The 22365-nt window shown below is 27.5% G+C and overlaps 1 long non-coding RNA gene across 1 annotated transcript; it reads right to left on the reverse strand.

Annotated features, from left to right (window-relative positions):
• Positions 1 to 949: 949 nt before the first annotated feature.
• LOC126750265 (uncharacterized) lies at positions 950 to 2901 on the reverse strand. The gene is made up of 3 exons (XR_007665657.1): positions 2775 to 2901; positions 2551 to 2712; positions 950 to 1459 (listed from the first exon to the last, which is right to left on the reverse strand). It is a non-coding gene; the product is annotated as an uncharacterized LOC126750265 (long non-coding RNA).
• Between the last annotated feature and the right edge of the window lie 19464 nt (positions 2902 to 22365).

Raw genomic sequence — 22365 nt, forward strand, 5'->3', positions numbered from 1 at the left:
TCATCTTCAAAATACTCAAAACCAGATCAATAACTATAACAAAATCTGGAGAAATAAATCATTGAGAAATGATCCTAAAATTTGTGAAAACTTCTACAAAAATTTAAATTACATTTACCGTATTATATTTTATTATATTTTTCGATTTTAATTTTAGGTTTAAAATTATCTTTGGCGTTTTATAATCATAATTTTAAACTTTTTTATCCTTATGATTTTTAATATAGTTTAGTTCTATTACTTAAAGTTTAGTGTTACGTGCTTTTTAGAGTTCGTGTATTTTTTTCCTTGCAATTTTATATAGTTTATAATCTTTTTTAATACCAGTTTTTGTATGCAGCTATTTGTATGCTAAATAAGTAATAATAATAATAATAATAATGTTTAATAACCTAATTTAACAGTATATTTAGTCAGCGTACCATATAATTAAGCAATAAATATATCAAATAATATAAACGGTAACATAAAATAAACTGTAGAGAAGAAATTGAAAAAAACAAAATCTTGATATTGTCAAAGGCCTTACAAAATCCAAATATTTAAAAAACGCATGTAACGATTTTATTTGATTTAGTTTCATATGAAGGCTGATGAGTTTTTTTACCAAAAAATTAATAATAATAATAATAATAATGTTTCTTTATTTAGCATCATGCTACAAAAAATTACAAAGAAAGAAAATTTTTAGAATATAACTAAAATTAAAAAGAAAATTTAAATGGCATATAGTAAACTAACAAATAGGTATTATAGGTATAAGTATAAATTATACCAACAAATGACAACAGATAATTTAAAAAATATATATATAAAACTTAAAACTATCATAAATTTAAAACAATAAAATTTAAGACCTTAACTAAGATAAAAAAAAATAAAAATATGTAAATATAAAAAATTTAAAACCTAATCTAGAGCCTAAAAAATTTAAAATTTAAAAATATAAAACCTTAAACTATATTAAAAGAGTAAAGATAAAGTAATAAAACACAAAGCAATACAACGAAAATAAAACATTTATACCTTATACCTATACAATATAATATAATTTAATTTCTTGGGATGGAATATATATATCTTTTTAATGTTTTTCTAAATGTGACTAGGCTTTCACTGTTCTTTAAATGTATTGGCAATTCGTTAAAATATTTGAGGCCTTTATGGAGAATGGTATTTGTCATTCTGTCTGAAGTATGTCTCCCCATTAGTACAAAATCCCCTCGCTGTCTGGTAGCATAGTTATGCAAATCACTAAATATTGTGATTTTTTCGCAAATATATTCTGGTAGCAATTTATTTTTTAATTTAAAAACAAACATACATGTATTAAACAATATTTTTTGTTTTACTGCCAAAATATTTAGGACATTTAGCATATTATCCACCGGTGTATATCTATTACATTTTAGTATGACCCTCATGGCTCTGTTTTGTATGATTTGAAGTCCATTGATCCCTGAAAAATTAAGAAGTTAAAGAAAACTTTGAAGGCCCTGCAAATAAATGAATTTTTTTGAAATATGAATGATTTTTTGAAATGCTTTAAGGATTTATAAAATACGACGTAATTATGAATCTAGTATTTCAAAAGAAAATTTTGAAAAAAATCAAAGATTATCAGAGAAGAAGAATTATATAAGAAAATTAGTAAAATGTATTTTTGGAATACCTGGAAAGACTGAGTTATATAATTGGCATCAGAGATTCTAAAAATTATAATATTTTCTCGAAAAGTACTATTTGAAAAAAGATCTGAATACCCTGGAGAAATCGGAAATTGGGAAAAATATGAGAAATTCCAAAACAGATTAAATAAAATACATTTTTAGAATAAGCGAATTCTGAGCTAGTAGAAATTGAAGAAATATGAGTCAGAAATAATTAGATAAAAATAATAAGAAAAAACTAAGGAATATTTACAGAAAATTATAGGGAGGATGTAATAAATTGAGAGACTCAGGACATCCCTTAAATTAAGAATCTTGAAATGAATTTATAACATTTAATAAATCTTAACAGTGAATTAAGAAACAAGATGATCTTAAGAAGAAACAATAACTTCTTATGAAGATATATGAGATAAAATAAATTCAAATTGATCAAATATTAATTAAATGAGAATCAAGGATCTTTATATACCCGGAACCTGCAACGAAAAATATAAATTAACTTATCTCAAGAAACTAATCCAAAAATTCTGATATTGTTTATCAGGATTTATTTGATTCTTTAATTTTCTTATATTGTTTTTTTCTCTTTAGGGTCTTCAAGCTTATTCCAGAAATCCATTTGAATATCCTCTAATCCTTCAAGTATTTCTTTGCAGATGGCATAAAGAGCAGACAAGAAAAAAAAATGAAATACCTCCAAGTCATCTACATTTGACAAATTTAATATTTAATATAGAAAACTTCTTGAATCAACCAAGAATAAGACGAGCCAATTCTTATTGTATAACAGTTTCCATATTATTAAAACCGCGTATCTTTGCAATAAATTTACTAAAACAATTGCTAAACAGTTCCCAAACAAGCGGTTAATAAGTACCTTTAGTATGTAGTTTTCTACGTGTGCTGTTTTGCTTTCTTGATCTCGAAAAGAATCTTTATTATTATTATGTACGATTTTGTAATCATCATTTATGCAATTTTTATCGGTTAAATGGTTGAAAATGCAGGAAGTTCGCTTGAACGTTCGATGGTTATCTCCCTAAAAAAAAAGAAGGTTATCTTTAACACCCCTAAATGAGGCATCAAATATTATGAAATTACGGGTAAATAACACCATAAGAAGAGTCAAAGAGAACCACTTGATAAGATTATAAGGTGCAATAAAAAACAGATTAGCTATGGTTAATTAATATAGTAAATCTTTGCCCGAAATGTCCATATAATACACTTTCAGAACCAAACTGGTTTAAGTTCGCTCTTTTCACTTTTAATATTACGTGTCGGCCTACTATATACGCTAGAAGCCAAGTCTATGAATAAAGTTTATAAATATATAAGGAAATTCAATCCCTTGATTGAATTTCCTTCGTTTTCCAGGTTTTATTTTTTGTCCATTCCAGTCCAATACATCATATATTAGTATCGTAAATATGTATTTATTCAACGATTTTTTAGTAAATTTTTAGTTGTGGTATATTCATCAATCATATATAGTCAAGTTATATTTATTAAACTGTAGAATATACGTATAACATAAACGATTCTGTTTATGAAAGAGAGAAAATTTCGACATTTAAAAAAATGGGCATGGGACCTATATAACAGTTTTTAAACTCGTTTACTACAGTTTAAATATTTAATAAAATTCTTCTAAAAAATCACAGTTTTTCATCCATATTATCCAATCTAATAACGCTGTTTTTTATACTAAATATTTATTTGTTAAATTATATCATATTTAAATAAACAGTATTATTAAATTAAATATTAAATAAATATTTTCTGCAAAAACATTGTTTTTCATCAAAGAAACCCTTACCCCCCACCCACCCTAAACATTTGCCCGGTAAGAAAATCTTTTGAAAAGTCACCGTTTTTCATTCATAATATCCAATCTAACAGTACTGCTTTTGTATTAAATATTTGTTAAGATACATATATAATTATTTTAAATTTAAATAAACAAACTGTGTTATTAGATTAGATATTAATGACGAAACCAGCTATTATTAACGCGTATTATTTTGGAAAACAATTATTATTGAAAACAAATTCTTACTAAATAAGTTGTGTTGGATATTGGTTTAAATAAAATTAATTAGAGAACTCCAAAGTGTATTTTCAGAGAATGTTGAATGCTAAATTATCTGGAAAAGTATTTAAATCATGTATTCCAAAGACGGATTCAGTGTAAAATGTAAGATCAATACTAGCTGAATAAACCAGAGTAAAAATTAAATTAAAAAATGCAAACAAAAATATAAAGTAGATGAAAAAATGTAATCCTTGGAAACACATCTGAATCTGCATTCCAAGACTAAAAAATTTTTAAATAATAAAAAAAAAATCTCCATTTTAAAAATGTTTACCATATTTGAATGGTTGCTACTAGTGGCTTGATAGATTTTGCATTTGTCCTATGACTCAAATGAGAAAACCTTTTATTTATTTAAATCGAAATCTTCGTTTGAATGGAGTAAATTAAGGCACTCCAAAGTGTATTTCCAAAGAAATTGGAGTACTGAATTGTCTGGAAAAGTACCTAGAGGATATATTGCAAAGATGATTTTAGTGGAAGGCTTAAGATCTATGCTAACTTAATTAACCAGAGTAAAACTTAAATTAAAAATTGAAAAAAAGCACAAAATAGATGAGTAATTTTACTTTTTAAAAAGTTACTTGGATCGAGCTTCCAATAACCAAAAAACCGATATATTTCCGAATTTCGATAGTTTTTTATACTTCTTCTGGCATTATTGTCAATAATGGCTTAATATATTTTCCGGCTTATCTTAAATTCACAAAAGAATTCTTCGATTTACCTGAGTCAAAGTATTCGTTTCAAGGAAGTCAATCAGAGCATTGCAAAGGAAATTTCCAGAGAATTTGGAATACTGAATTATCTGGAAAGATGCATAGAGAACATTTTTCAGGAATAGTTTTACTGGAAGGCTTAAGATCAATGATAATTAAATCAACCAAAGTAAAAAAATATCAAGAAAAATATGAAATAGATTAAAAATCTAGTTATTAAATAGATTTTTAAAACTCAACATATAAAACGAAGGAAACTCTAGAATTAGAGAAAATTTGTTTTCCTATTTTGTAAATTTTAACACAATTAAACAGTTGCTACTAGTGGCTTGATACATTTTGCATTTGGCCTATAATTCACACAAGAAAACTATAATTTATTTACGTTAAACTCTCGGTTTAAATGATTTTAATCAGATCACTTCAAAGTAGATTTCCAGAGAATTTTGAATACTGAAATATCTGGAAAAGTATTTAAACCATTTATTCTAAAGATTGTTTCTGTGAAAGATTCAAAATCGATGCTAGCTGAATCAACCAGCGTAAAAATCAAATCAAAAAAATTAAAAGAAAAATATAAAATAGATGAAACATGTTACTCCTTAGAAGCGCACCTCAATCTGCATTCCAAAACTAAGAAAATTTTTAAATAATAAAAAAAAATCTCCATCTTGAAAATTTTTACCATATTTGAACAGTGGCTACTAGTGACTATATTTTGCATTTGTCCTATAACTCGTGTAAGAAAACCCTTTGTTTATTTAAATCAAAACCTTGGTTTGATTAGAGTCAATCAAAGCACTCCAAAGTAAATTTCCAGAGAATTTGGAGTACTGAATTGTCTGGAAAAGTACTTAAAGGATATATTGCAAAGACGATTTCAGTGGAAGGCTTAAGATCAACGCTAACTGAATCAACCAGAGTAAAAACTGAATAAAAAATTGCAAAGAAAAGTATAAAATAGACGAGAAATTTTACTCTTTGGAAAGTTACTTGGATCTACCTTTCAATAGTCAAAAACCCTAAATTAGAAATTCTAATTTTTCTATTTTCATTAATTTCGCTAATGTTTACCATTTTTGCAATATTGCAAATAATGGCTCGATATATTTTCCATTGTCCGTTAAATTACCAAAAGAATTCTTCGATTTATTTGAATCAAAGTAGTGATCAGAGGATTCCAAAGAGTATTTCCAGAGAATTTACAATACTGAATTGTCTGGATAAGTATTTAAAGGATGCATTTCAAATACAGTTTCAGTAAAAGACTTAAGATCAATGCTATTTGAACCAACCAAAAATTAAATTAAAAAATGCAAAGAAAAGAATAAAATAGATGAGCAATTTTACCCTTTAGAAAATTACTTGAACCTTATTTCCACTAACCAAAAATCCTCTGCATTAGGAGTTTAAATTATTCTTTTTTCATTGATTTCACTAGTTTTTACCATTTTTGCGTTCTTGCGAATAAGGGCTTGATATATTTTCCAGAGTCCGTTAAATACATAAAAGAATTCTCCAATTTATTTAAATTAATGTACTGATACAAAATGAAGTCATTTAGAGCATTCCAAAGAGTATTTCCAGAGAATTTTGAATACTGAATTATCTGGAAAAGAATTTAAACGATGTGTTTCAGAGATAGTCTCAGTGGAAGGTCTAAGATCAATGCTACCTGAACCAACCAAAAATTAAATTAAAAACTACAAAGAAAAGCATTAAATAGACGAGGAATCTGACTCTTCTGAAAGTTACTCGGATCTTGTTTCTAAGAACCAAAAAACCTCTGCATTAGAAATTTTAATTTTTCTTTTTACATTAATTTCGCTAGTTTTTACAATTTTTGTATTCTTGACAATAATGGCTTGATATATTTTCCAGTGTCCGTTTAATTCCCAAAAGAATTCACCGCGTTATTTGAATCAAAATAGTGATACAAAATGTAGTCAATCAGAGCATTTTAAAAAGTATTTCCAGAGAATTTTGAATACTGATTTATCTGGATAAATATTTAAACGATATATTTCAAAGACGGTCTCAGTGGAAGGTTTAAGATCAATGCTACCTGAACCAACCAATAATTAAATTAAAAATTGCAAAAAAAAGCATAAAATAGATGAGGAATCTTACTTTTTGGAAAGTTATTTGGACCTTGTTTCTTATAACCAAAAAAACCCTTTTTTTTTCATTAATTTCGCAAGTTTTTACCAATAATAGGTTGATATATTGTTCAGTGTCCGTTAAATTCACAAAAGAATACTGCGATTTATTTGAATTAAAGTATTGATACAAAATGAAGTAAGTCGGAGAATTCCAAAGTATATTTCCAGAGAATTTTGAATACTGACTTATCTGGAAAAGTATTTATATATTTCAATGTCGATATATTTCAAATACGGTCTCAGTGGAAGGTTTAAGATCAATGCTAACTGAATCAACCTGAGCAAGAATGAAAATTAAAAAATGCAATTTGGCCAAAAATCACTTGGCCAAAAATCACGCACATTTTTTCAATGTGCCTGAAATTTGAATCAAATTATTTTTAGGGAGACCTGAAGCTTCTAAATGATCTTATATTAGCTAGAATATTATACTGACATCAAAGCTTTTCAAACACATCAAACAAATGCCTGACAATTCGTTCAATTAAAAAAAAAACTAATTGACTCATGAGTTCATTTAATTCAATTATGTCCAAAAATACGGTTCTAAATGTGACTTTAGAGTAAACGCATTTATGAATATGTATAACAGCATAGTGGGCCCAATTAAAATCCGCAATCTACGGTGCCCAGTAATAATTTAAAACTTTCGTTGGTCTACAAAAACCTGCTACGCCCATCGCGGCCTAAAGGGAAAAATAATTTACGGTTGTAAACAAAATGTTACGACATCTCGCGCTGCTTTGCATACGTCAACTTTTCACAATTCCCCTTGAAGATGTGACCACTTTGGCTAAGAAAAACTACCAAAGTCTTTAACTCTAAAGTCTAACTCTTTTCAACTCCTCAAGTTTTTATACTGTAAATACCTGATTACTAAGCACATTCCATCGAAGAAAGAAAAACCAATCGCTATTACTAATAAGGCATTCATTGACATTGCCGACGTTGTAACATACATTACACGATTCAAGAGCGATCTAAAATATGTGATAAATAGCCATCGGGGGTTTCGTAGTTAAATTGACCATGCAGACTTTCACTCTTTGCTAGTAGGGCCTATGGTAGATACTTGGTTTCGCTGCTTAAGGGCATAACAGTTTAATAAACTAGTAAAAGAATATTTAATTCTTTTATTGTTCACCCACTTGGCCTCAAGGCTGATTAATCAGAGCGGCATGAAATGTGAAAAATGTGGAAAGTAGATTTCATGTTCACTGAAAAAGAGATTTTTTGTTGATTTTTTCGAGTTAGTAAAGGGATTATCAGAAAGATTAAGAATTTATTTATTTTTTTTACGTAATATAGGAAGCATACTCCAGATAAGGATGGACAGTAGAGTGCACAGTAGATGCACAGTAGAGTGCTTTTAAAGCAGCAGCAGTTGAGTTCATCTCCCAACAAAAAAAAGGCTTATTGATAACATTACCTAAGTGATGAAGACACCCAAATATTAAAAAAAAGAAGCTCCTTTAAGCGTATATGTAATTTGATCATACAACTAAATTTTAGATCATCGGTAAACAACAAAAATATAATAATGAGGCATTCATCAATATTATTAATATAATTATTAAAAAGAAAAGTTACTTCAGATTGGGTCTGAATAGTTTTAAAAAGAAAAGTGCCTTTTTTAAGACAATACAGGTTCATCAATATCAATCATTTTTAGTTTATGCATCAAAATATTGTGGGGTACTCTATCGAACGCCTTGGAGAAATCAGTGTATACTGTATCCACTTGATATCTCTCCTCCAAAGCATCCAACAAAAAGTTCATATGAGTAAGAAGGTTCAACTCCATAAGTTTGCATGGTCGAAAATCAAATATTTTTTTGTAGAGCATATACAGAATTTTTATGTAAGTTTTTTCGTGATTTTCGAGATCATATTTTCTAAAACATTGACACTGATTTCCTTTCCTTCCAGGAATTAGACTGTGCTTCACTCTAATAAATATTATGTATCCAGGAATTTCCTTAATTACCGGATCTACCATTTACTGATTACCGCAACGTATTTAAAAGTAACACAATTGAATATGGATACACTGTGCTTTTAAATGACTTTGGATGTTATGTAGATAGACAATTAATGTATAATTTATTTCAGGAAGATCTGTTTGTTTTTCTAATCTTTATTTCTTCAATTTATTAAGTTTTCTGGGTTTTTCATTATTCTGGAATGGACAGGATAAGTTACATTTATTCCAGGAATTATACATTTTCTGCCCTATTTTCTTAAATTTTTGTTATTCTGGAATATATAGAATTACTTAAATTTATTCCATAAAATCTGACTCTTTTTCTTATTTTTTATCTATTTTAAATGTTTTCTCTATTTTTCTTTCTATATTTTCTTATTATTCTTTGTATATTTAAATTTTATGAACTATACTTACATTTTCAGGATTTTTCTTTTCAGAAGAACTCAGTTCTACTCGAATTTATCCCAGAAAGTTTGTTTGTTTTTCCAATTTTTTTTCTTATCTTTCTGAAATAAAATAAAAAGGATTTATTCAAGGTTTCCTGCACTTACTGGAATACTATCCAGTTCTTTGATTTTCTAAGATTTTTGATCCTGATCAATTGCAATTTTGACGAATAATAAATAATTACTTAAAGACCACACTACTACACTTCAAGACTAATTTTAAAAAAAGTTGTCTATTATTCATAATAGTGATTTTGAGATTTAATTTAAAAAACAGTGACTTAATAAATCCTTAGTGTTGACGACATTTCCCCATCTTCAGGTCACAGAAATAAGTGACGAGTTTACAATATTAGAAAATTTTAAATTTTGCTTCATTTTTAATATTATTTTTATGAATATATTGTTTTTTTTTTTTTAAATTAGAAAAATGTTGATTTTTTTATTGCAGAAACTTGTTTTAGTTAATTAAGTTAAAGGGAAAACTCAAGAGGATAAACGATTTTAATCTAATTTATGAATATTTTGAATTTCTTTAAAAATAATAAAAAAATAAAAATGAAATAAAAATAAAAAAAAACCTTCAAGCTTAATTAAAATACGAAATAAAATATTATAAAATTATAAATAATTTTATAATATTTTTTTATAAATAATTTTTATTGAAATATTCGTGTAAAAATTATTTTAAAGACTCATTTAAAATAAATTAGATTTTTCTACTAATAATAATAATGATCTTGAGAAAGGCTTAAAAAATTTCTAATTTTTACAAAGAAGTTAATTGAGGTCAACTAAAAGTTATACTCTGGAATGGAAAATATTTCCTATTTAATTTTGTGCATATTTTTAAGTTTTTTTAATTGTTCCTTATTTTGGAATAAACAGTACAGAAATTTATCCCAGGAATTCTGAATATTTTTCTTTGTGCATTCTCGTAAGTTTGCTTATGATTGTCATCATGAAACATTAATGGAATTATTTGTATATTTTTTTAAGGTTTCTTGTTATTCTAGAATAAACGAAAAAAATTTAATGCCAGGTTTCCTGGACTTACTGGAATATTGTTCAGTTTTCTGACTTTTCAGGCTATTTAAGTCTAATAAATTATAACTTACCCAAGAGACTAATAAAAATTGTTCATCCAGGATTTTCCCTAATTATTAAGTAAATCAACGGATCTATCATTTGCTAATTACCGCAACATACTTAAAAGTAACACAGTTAAATATGGATACACTGTGCTTCTAAATGACTTTAAATGTTATGTGGTTATATAATTTATTTCAGGAAGATCTGTTTGTTATTTCTAATTTTTATTTCTACAATTTATTGAATTTTCTGGGTTTTTCAATATTCTGTAATGGACAGGATAAGTTATATTTATTCCAGGAATTATAAATTTTCTGCTATATTTTCTTAAGTTTTCTGTTTTTTTCGTTATTTTGGAATATATATAAAATCTGACTCTTTTTCTTATTTTTTATGTATTTAAAATGTTTTTTCTATTTTTCTTTGTAAATTTTTTTAAGTTTTCTTATTATTCCACGAAGATCTGTTTGTTGTTTCTAATTTTTATTTCTACAATTTATTAAATTTTCTGGGTTTTTTATTGTTTTGGAATGGACAGGATAAGTTAAATTTATTCCAGGAATTATAAATTTTCTTCCTTATTTTCTCAAATTTTCTGTTTATTTTTTATTATTCTGGAATATCTTCTGTCTTGATATATCTCTATTTTCTATCTTTCTTTGTATATATACATTTTCAAAATGTTTCTTTTCAGAAGAACTCAGTTTTACTCGAATTTGTCCCAGAAAGTTTGTCGGTTTTTCCTATTTTTCTGATATGTTTCTGAAATAAAATAAAAAGTATTTATTCCAGGATTTCTGGACTTACTAGAATACTATTCAGTTCTTTGATTTTCTAAGGTTTTTGATCCTGATCAATTGCAGCTTTGACAAGTAAGTTAAATAAAAAAAAATAATTAAATCAGTTGGAATAAAATAAATTCAAAAACTTAATAAATCCTTAATGTTCACCATATTCAGGTCACAGAAATAAGTGACGAGTTTACAATAACAGTAAAAAAAAATTAATTTTGCGTCATTTTTAATATTATCTTTATGAATAGTTTGATTTTTTTTTAATTAGAAAAATTTCGATTTTTTTTAATTGTAATTAAAGGGGAATTTTGAAAATAAACAAAAAAGGCATCAACTTTTAATTAAATTATGCGAAAAAGGAAATTTTAACTGAAATTCAAAAATTTTTCCGAAAAAATTGCGGAACTTAATTTAGTTTAGTTTTATTTAATTAAGAGAAGAAAAACTCAAACGGGTAAACGATTTTAATCTAATTTATTAATATATTGAATTTCTTTAAAAATAATAAAAAAATAGATTTGTAAATAAAAATTTAAAAAAAAACTTAAAGCGCAAATAACATATAAAATAATAACACATAATAGAATATTCAAATAATTTTTAATGAATTATTCGTGTAAAAAACATCTTAAAGACTGATTTAAAATAGATTAAATTTTTCTACTAATAATAATAATAATAATCTTGACAAAGATTTAAAAAATTACTAATTTTTACAAACAAGTTAGTTGGGGTCAACTAAAAATTGTACTCTGGAATGGAAAATATGTCCTATTTAATTTTGTGCATTTTTTTAAGTTTTTTTAATTGTTCCTTATTTTGGAATAAACAGTACAGAAATTTATCCGAGGAATTCTGAATATTTTTCTTTGTACATTCCCGTAAGTTTGCTCATGATTGTCATCATGAAACATTAATGGAATTATTTGTATATTTTTTTAAGGTTTCTTGTTATTCTAGAATAAACGAAAAAAATTTAATGCCAGGTTTCCTGGACTTACTGGAATATTGTTCAGTTTTCTGACTTTTCAGGCTATTTAAGTCTAATAAATTATAACTTACCCAAGAGACTAATAAAAATTGTTCATCCAGGATTTTCCCTAATTATTAAGTAAATCAACGGATCTATCATTTGCTAATTACCGCAACATACTTAAAAGTAACACAGTTAAATATGGATACACTGTGCTTCTAAATGACTTTAAATGTTATGTGGTTATATAATTTATTTCAGGAAGATCTGTTTGTTATTTCTACAATTTATTGAATTTTCTGGGTTTTTCAATATTCTGTAATGGACAGGAAAAGTTATATTTATTCCAGGAATTATAAATTTTCTGCTATATTTTCTTAAGTTTTCTGTTTTTTTCGTTATTTTGGAATATATATATAATCTGACTCTTTTTCTTATTTTTTATGTATTTAAAATGTTTTTTCTATTTTTCTTTGTAAATTTTTTTAAGTTTTCTTATTATTCCACGAAGATCTGTTTGTTGTTTCTAATTTTTATTTCTACAATTTATTAAATTTTCTGGGTTTTTTATTGTTTTGGAATGCACAGGATAAGTTAAATTTATTCCAGGAATTATAAATTTTCTTCCTTATTTTCTCAAATTTTCTGTTTTTTTTTTATTATTCTGGAATATCTTCTGTCTTGATATATCTCTATTTTCTATCTTTCTTTATATATATACATTTTCAAAATGTTTCTTTTCAGAAGAACTCAGTTTTACTCGAATTTGTCCCAGAAAGTTTGTCGGTTTTTCATATTTTTCTGATATGTTTCTGAAATAAAATAAAAAGTATTTATTCCAGGATTTCTGGACTTACTAGAATACTATTCAGTTCTTTGATTTTCTAAGGTTTTTGATCCTGATCAATTGCAGCTTTAACAAGTAAGTTAAATAAAAAAAAATAAATAAATCAGTTGGGATAAAATAAATTTAAAAATTTAATAAATCCTTAATGTTCACCATCTTCAGGTCACAGATATAAGTGACGAGTTTACAATAACAGTAAAAAAAATTTAATTTTGCGTCATTTTTAATATTATCTTTATGAATAGTTTGATTTTTTTTTAATTAGAAAAATTTCGATTTTTTTTAATTGTAATTAAAGGGGAATTTTGAAAATAAACAAAAAAGGCATCAACTTTTAATTAAATTATGCGAAAAAGGAAATTTTAACTGAAATTCAAAAATTTTTCCGAAAAAATTGCGGAACTTAATTTAGTTTAGTTTTATTTAATTAAGAGAAGAAAAACTCAAACGGGTAAACGATTTTAATCTAATTTATTAATATATTGAATTTCTTTAAAAATAATAAAAAAATAGATTTTAAATAAAAATTTAAAAAAAAAACTTAAAGCGCAAATAACATATAAAATAATAACACATAATAGAATATTCAAATAATTTTTAATGAATTATTCGTGTAAAAAACATCTTAAAGACTGATTTAAAATAGATTAAATTTTTCTACTAATAATAATAATAATAATCTTGACAAAGATTTAAAAAATTACTAATTTTTACAAACAAGTTAGTTGGGGTCAACTAAAAATTGTACTCTGGAATGAAAAATATTTTCTATTTAATTTTGTGCATTTTTTTAAGTTTTTTTAATTGTTCCTTATTTTGGAATAAACAGTACAGAAATTTATCCGAGGAATTCTGAATATTTTTCCTTGTACATTCCCGTAAGTTTGCTCATGATTGTCATCATGAAACATTAATGAAATTATTTGTATATTTTTTTAAGGTTTCTTGTTATTCTAGAATAAACGAAAAAAATTTAATGCCAGGTTTCCTGGACTTACTGGAATATTGTTCAGTTTTTTGACTTTCCAGGCTATTTAAGTCTAATAAATTATAACTTACCCAAGAGACTAATAAAAATTGTTCATCCAGGATTTTCCCTAATTATTAAGTAAATCAACGGATCTACCATTTGCTAATTACCGGAACATAATTCAAAAGTAACACAATTGAATATGGATACACTGCTTTTAAATGACTTTTGATGTAATGTGGTTATATAATTTATTTCAGGAAGATCTGTTTGTTTTTTCTAATTTTTATTTCTACAATTTATTAAGTTTTCTGGGTTTTTCATTATTCTGTAATGGACAGGATGAGTTACATTTGTTCCAGGAATTAAAAGTTTTCTGCCCTATTTTCTCAAATTTTTTAGTTTTTTCGTTATTCCAACATATATAGGATTACTTGAAGTCTGACTCCTTTTCTTAATTTTTAATGTATTTTAAATGTTTTTTTTTATTTTTCGGTGTATATTCTTAAGTTTTCTTATTATTCTATATTCTTTGTATATTTAAATCTTACGGTTTATACTTACATTTTTAGGATTTTTCTTTTAAGAAGAACTCAGTTTTACTTCAATTTGTCTCAGAAAGTTTGTCTGTTTTTCTTATTTTTTCCATATGTTTCTGAAATAAAGTTAAAAGGATTTATTCCAGGTTTCCTGGACTTATTGGAATACTATTCAGTTCTCTGATTTTCCAAGATTCTTTATCCTAATCAATTGCAACTTTAATGAATATTAATATTTAATTAAAGGGCCTCCTACATTCTAAAGATTCAATTAATTTAAAGAACAAAATTACAATTTTTTACAAACAAGTTAATTAATTAGGTTGCGGTCAAATGAAATCAAAAACCTAATGCATGCTTAATGTTGACGAAGTTTTGTTGTATATTCAGCCATCTTCAGAGTGTCACAAAAATAAGTGACAAGTTTACAATACTAACTAAAAAGTGTCTTATTTTATTCAATTAACAAGAGGTGTAATTAATTCAATAATTGTAATTAATTCAAGAGTTTTAATGTGATCTGTGTAGGTCTAGGCGAAATACGTGTAGCTTTTAAAAAATTATATGGATTTGATGAGACCGTGACTTTGTGTCCTTACTTTTGTTGTTTTCGTTTGGTCTCTTAGAGAAAAATGGATGATACGTTTCTATTATTCAATTAAGTTGAAGAAAACTCATGAGAGTAACCAATTTTAATCTAGTTTATGATCATTTAGATTTTTTCTGCAAGTTTTTTTAAACATAATAAAAAAATAAATATTGATGAAAATTAAAAAAAGTGGAAATAGGAAAAATGAAATATTTACACAAAGAAAAACAATTTAAAAATTAATTCATTGAAAAATTACGTTAATAATTCATATTAATTATTTTGACAAAGATTTGAAAGAATAAAAATTTTTATAAACAAGTTTTTAATTAAATCGGTTGGGGTCAAATAAAATCAAAAACTTAATTAATCATTAATGTTGCCGACGTTTCGACATATAATTTCTGTCATCTTCAGAGTGTCTCAAAAATAACTGATTAGCTTACAATACCAATAGGAAGAAGTGATTAAAAAAAATTAATTAGCCTCATTTATAATATTATTTATAAATATTTTGATTTTTGTTTAATGTAATTAAAGGGAATTTAAAGTTGAAGAAAACTCAAGAGCATGATTTTATTATTTTTAGGAGAAACATAAAAAAATCAGATATATTCCCATAATATTCCAATACTATACAACAATGAAGTAAAATATAATTCAAGCAAATAAAAATCTAAACCCATTATTGCTCACAGTATTTGAGACTTTCGCCCTTGTAAGCCTAAACCTGTTCATTTTCTACCCAGAAATATCTAAAATTGATGACAATAATTGGAATTGGTCCTGGGTAGTACCAAGAGTTATAAAATACATCAACTACCAGAGATATGTGATTTATCATAAATTACGTTTAGATGAGTGGCATAATGCACGTTAAACGAAAGCAAAACTCAAAAATCTTAATTCGTATTAAGTTTTCGTGTAAACAATTTATAGTAAAGCTACAATTCTCTCATATATTCGATTTACATCAATTCTCAGTTCGCAATATAGTTTTAAAGCTTGAAGCGTTAACTAGGAAAATTCACAGAGCTTGTTATGTAATAAGGTATTTGAGAAACCAGTTGTGTTTGGAGTCTTTATTATCATACTATTATACATATGTACAATCAATTATTCAGTGCAGTTTAATATTTTGGTACAACTCAGCTGGTTCAGATAAAGTCATATTAACTCAAAACAAGGGTAATAAGATGCACAGGACTGAAAAATACCGAATCTTGTAGATCACACTTTTAAAGACTTAAAATATTGACAGTGCCATGCTTATACATTTTGAATATTTCCATGATAGCAAGAAATTATTTTACGTCCTTTCAAAAAAGTTCAGATGTCTATAATGTAATGACGACAAGGCAATGCAATATTCTTAGAATTCCCTCACACTGAACAGCAATGTTTTAAAGATTTCCCTCCTATAATTGCATTAGGGTGTATAATGCTTTACCTGATTAATATAATGATTTACCTTATTCACTTGATGAATTTTATAACCACATATCGCAGACACTATACGCTTGCTTTAAATTAGCTGTTTGGAGTCAATTATTGTTATGATTCCTTTTATGTATTGTGTTTCTTGTATATTTATTTGATTAACTTATATAGATGGGTAGTTGTAATAGTATTATATGATATATTGTAAACCTCTGCTCTAATTATTTGACAATTGTGATGTTTCCAATAAAACTGATGACAAATAAATTTTATTATTATCAAGCTGACAAGAAATTGGTCACCCCAAAATACGTGACATATCCATGAGTTTGTAGATGTTTGATTTATAGAAGAAATGGCAGAAATAGACAAAAATAAACCACTTACAAATTTCAACTTGGGGATATTAATGGAAGATCCCTCTAGGTACTAAAAATTACCTTAACTACCTGGACGAAATAAAGAAATCCTTTAAAAAATTGTAAATTTTTTAAGTAATTTAAATGTTTCAAGTACTTATAAGTGCTTAGAAGATTAATTTTAAATATCTTCAATCCCCTCTGTATTCCAGGAAGACCTTCCGGAGATTCTTTTCAGAGGTATAGGGTTATTCTAAGATTCAATGATTTTTTTTAACTTATAATACCATGATAGTTCTTATTGATTTTAGTATTTCTCTTCTTAACATTTTATATTCTGGCTCAGCAGCTGATTTTGAAATCTCAAATTTTTTAATTGTCGATCTACCTTGTCTCATAATTTCTTCGACTCTCAGGATTTATTTCAGACTTCCAGTATTTAACACCGTTGAGTTTTAATCAATTACAACTTATATTAATACCAATAATTGCTCAAAGACCCCTACGTTAATACCAATTTTGTTTTTGCTTTTCTCATGATTCTGGGATCTTATTAGGTTCATTTATTCGAGAAATACTTTCCAGATTTTATGATGCCTTATCCTATGATTTTATTATGCTTTTTAGTTCTTGATTCCGAGTCTTTAATAATTTTCTTTCTTAAGATTTCATCTTTTCTCTTTTCATCTGTCTTATCAACATTGTTACATCAAGGTCGTTGAGTAATTATCAAATGATAATCAACGGCCTTTATAAACACTAATTTTGTATGCCTAGATTATGATTTGTCGATTTTCAAATTATATGGTTCAGTACTAACTGAATGTATTTCAAAAATCCGTATTGCGATTTCTGAATTTCAGGATTTTTCTTCATTTTAACCATGATTCCTTAAAGCTCCTTCGGTTTTTTTAAAACTCATTCTTATTTCTTTTTATTTTCATCATGCTCAAGATTTCTCGCTTTTCCTTCATTGCCAGACTCTTGTCTTTTCTGCTTCTCTGATCTCCCTTTTCTTTCTATATAAGCATGAAATTAATTACTATAATCGAAAAGATGCAAATCACGAGTTGCAACAAACGTGACATATATCAGGTTCGGTTTTCACTTTTTGCTTTGCATTTTCGGAACCAACGATTATACTCTTCGGTAATTACTTTTTTGTTAAAAGTCGATTTGCTCGACTGTTCGGTCACATTAGTATCCGAATCTGACATTTAAGTCATTTCCATTGAAATGGTTAATTAGTTAAAATTGGTTATGAAATTTTACCTTATTAAATAGGAATCAACATTAGGGTTATTGACTCCCCAGTTTCTTGATTCTCTGAATAATTAAAGGTTACATGATAAGTACTTAAAATCTATGAAAACGAGTAACTTTATGGGCGGGAAAGTACTATTTAAAATCAAGCAATGTTTCGGTTAATCCTACCTATATCAGCATAAATCAAATTATTTTAATGAATACGTTAACATTTTCTTATTTGTTAAGAAATAGTCCATATTGCGGTTACTCTGGCTTTCACCAAAAAAGGAAAAAAAAATTGGTAACTCACCATCAGGTACCATGGTACTTTTAGAACTTCTCCCGTAGATGTCACCTACGTTTGAGTTTAGTATGGATTAAGCATAATACTCAGTCCTTGTCATCAACAGAGTGTATTATAATATAATTAATATAATAAAATTTAAAAAAAAACAATAATAATAGACAGTTTTTTGACATGGAATCAAACCCTGGAACGTATATCTGATACCAATTTTAAACCTTTGTAAATGTACCTTATATTAATTTTTTAACGTTTTTTTTTTCTGTGTCTATTTTTTTCTTGTTCAAAACTATTTCCTTTTAGTATCCTCTAATGATGGACACCACTGTATCCGAAACATGTCGGGAATTTTAAAAAACTGAACGTTTAATAAATAAGTGGAGGAAAACTGCAGGATTTTCATTTTACCTTAATTTTCCTTTTTACTTCTTTAAATATTTATAATTGTTAGTCGTTAAAGGAATAGGTTAAATTTAGCATTGATTATTTTGATTTATTTGGAAGAAAACAGGCCTACATATTTTTATTTTGAAAATCAATCAATCACCAATCATTTTGTGTAGAATTATAATTTTCTTATTTTTTTTTATTATAATTATTCAAACAAATTATCGAATTTATTTTTTCTTGATTCTTGTCCATTTCTTTTTTTATTTAATTCTTATATTGAATTGAATTATCGAAACAGTGTGCCAAGGCAGTTGTGCATATAGGTCTCATGATGGACCCGTCATGCTCCACCGGGGTTTACCAGAGCCCAACGGCCTTAGAGAAACCGATAAGGCTCTCTGGTCTGAAGGACTTATGATTTGTCGATTTTCGAAGCAATAACACCTCTACAAACTCTGTCTTTGAGTGGGTGTTGATATGACCCACATTTTGCTCGGAACACAAATGTATGTACACGGAGAAATAAGTTGCCGAAGGCGTTTTGTAGCATTCGCGGTGTAATTTGGTTGAAAACGTTCACTATATTGTTGTGCAGTTCATCCAAATTTCTTGGGGTTGGATTGTAGCAACGGTCTTTTACATATCCCCATATACAAAAATCTGGAATGGTTTGATCGGGAGAATAAGGTGCCCACTCGATTGGACCTGCTAGCCCTATCCATCTGTTTCCAAAAGTAATATTTAAGGAATCCCTTGCCATCCTGGAAAAGTATGGTGGTACACGTCTTGCTGGAAGTAGACCGTGTCTAAAATTCCATCCTGCTGAAGTTGAGGATAAAAAAATGTTTCCAACATATCGGTGTAATTGTTTCCATTCACTGTTGCTTCTTGAAAAAAAATGGCCCAAAAATTTTAGATTTCGATACTGCACACTAAACGTTCAGCTTAGGAGAATCTCTTTCAAATTCGTTATACACTCGAGGATTTTCATTTCTCCAAATTCGGCAGTTATGCTTATTTACTCGACCACTGATGTGAAATGTTGCCTCATCAGACATTATTAAATTGGTATGCGGCTCATTTCTAAAAAGATCTAGTAGTGTTTCGCACATTACATATCTTTTTTTAAGGGCGCGATTTTCTATTTTTTGAAAAATTTGAATTTTGTAGTGTTTAAACTTAATTATTTTTAGAATTTTATGTACTTTACTTTTTGATATATTTGTCGTTTGAGCTATCTTCCTAATAAATATTTGGTTATTGTTTAAGGACAACACTTCTTCAACCAGCAAAATATCATCCAACAGATTATATTGTGTACTTAGATTTGTTCTAACTTTTCTTTTAACTGTTCCCTCTTGGGAAAATTGACATACCCAATGAAGTATAGAATTGCGCAAAGGTGGAGGCCCTTCAAAAATCAGCCTAAATTTTCTTCTCGTCTGCGTAACTGATTTGCATTCACGCATTCACTAAATAATGACACGCAACGTGCGTTTTCCCGGGTGGTAAACGTATTTAAACCTTTCAAAATCTATAAAGAATGCAAAAATACATATAGAAATCAAATTATTGGGACTGCACAACGAATGACGTTAAAAAGATTTGACAGTAGTTGAAGACCACAAAACAAATTGTGCAACTCACAGCTTCCTTGACAAGCTACAATTATTGTTATTGTTGTCACTTGATACCGAGAATGTTATTCAATAGGTATTTATTGTAGGAAAATTTTCAAAAAGGTGTCATTTACTAAAATTCTCTCTGTAAAAAAAAATAATTAATTAATTGTGTGAGATAGTAATTTCTAAATTATTTTTTGTTATAAGTGACGTAATACCCAATAAAACAAGTAACTCACGAAACTCATTGTTCGGTTTATAATAGGATTCAAGTCTGCCAATAGATCATCCCTGTTTCTTTGCTTACAAAATAACAGCGCCACGAAGACAATGTATCCTAGAACATCGGTTTCAATGTTATATCAAGATTCTGATTAAATACTTCGTTTTTATTTACTGCTTATGGTGGCAAAAAAAAAAACAAATATATCTGTGTATCAAATGAGTATCAACTCGATAATGAGTTCTCCAGATTCTTAAATTCGCTATAAGATATTGCAAATATATATTTTCCTCTAAGGCCAATTAAAACTAAAAAACAAAAGCCCTGGTCCTCCAAAGGTCTTGGTGTATCGGCAAAAAACATGCGCTCACTTTCCTACCTAAAAAAGTTCTCAGAATTTATTGCTTTTCATAATTACGTCAAGCAGTATATGAAAACTTATCTTAAAACAATTAAGGCTGCAAAAAAAAATCTATTACAGTGGGAGGCTGGCAAAATCTGCCAATGTAGCTAAAGAAACATGGTCTATTGTTAACGAACTAAGAAATAAGTCTACCTCAATTAGCACTATCTCTACATCACCCGAGGACCTAAAAAATTACTTTGTAAACGTGGCAAAAAATCTAAAGGCCACCGTCATATCTCTCTAATGAAAATTTGCACAATTTCTTTTTTACGCCAGTATCGTTTACAGAACTTCAAAGTACAATTAACGAAATAAAAAACAAATCATCAGCTGGTACAGATGGGCTTACTCTTAAAATGTTTTCAAATATGCCTGATTGTACTCTAATCCATTTAGTAGACCTAATCAACATGTCTTTTCAAAATGGGATCTTTCCAAACTGCCTTAAAACTGCAATAATTATTCCACTACATAAAGGAGGAGATAAAGATCAAGCCTCAAACTATCGTCCAATTGCACTTCTTCCAACCCTCTCAAAGATCATAGAACGCCTGGCTAAAAAAAGGTTTTTGTCATTTTTGTTTAAATATAATATCTTAACCCCTTATCAGTTTGGATTTCTGAGCAAAAAATGCACCAACGATGCTATATTCTCCCTATTTAACAGCGTTTATTCAAATATCAACAAAAATTACTTAACAGCAACAATTTTCTGTGACTTTTCAAAGGCTTTCGATTACGTAAGCCACATTATTTTAATTAACAAATTGCAGCACTAAGGATTCAGAGGTATATCCCTTCAATGGTTTAAGTCATATTTGTGCAACAGAAGTCAACTTGTAAAGGTCGATACGTCAAGATCTTCTTGTAAATCAATTGAATGTGGGGTACCTCAAGGTTCCGTTTTGGGTCCTATGCTCTTTTGCTGTTTATAAATGACCTGGCCAGCCTGAACATAAGCGGAAAAATCTGTCACTGCATACAACAATTTCCAACGACTTGGTCTTCATTAAATCGTGGTGCGATTCCAATCTTTTATGCCTAAATCTCCCAAAAAATAGTCTTATCATGTAAAACGACCATTCCTCCATTTATTCTAAACAATACCAGTTTGGAAGTTGTTAAGTCTGTCAAGTTCTTGGTTCTTGTTGTGGACGGCTCTTTAAAAAGGGATTTGCACATAGATACATTATCTAAAAAACTAAGCTCAGCATGTTTTGCCATAAGATCAATCTCAAAGGAATTGGGCTTTTTCATGGCCAAAACAGTTGATTATGCTCTTTTTGAGTCACATCTTCGTTACGCCCTTCCATTCTGGGGTACATGCTGCAAGACCCGATTTGAGCGTATATTTAAACTTCAAAAGAGAGCGCTTCGCTACTTATTAGGACTTGATAGTAGAGCTCACTGCCAAGTAAATTTTATAAAATATAAGATCCTTACTCTTCCCTCGTTATTTATATTTGAATCTATCTGCCTTATCCGCA

The sequence above is a fragment of the Anthonomus grandis genome, chromosome 2 (genome assembly GCF_022605725.1).
Source record: "Anthonomus grandis grandis chromosome 2, icAntGran1.3, whole genome shotgun sequence".
Taxonomy (NCBI): Eukaryota; Metazoa; Arthropoda; class Insecta; order Coleoptera; family Curculionidae; genus Anthonomus; species Anthonomus grandis.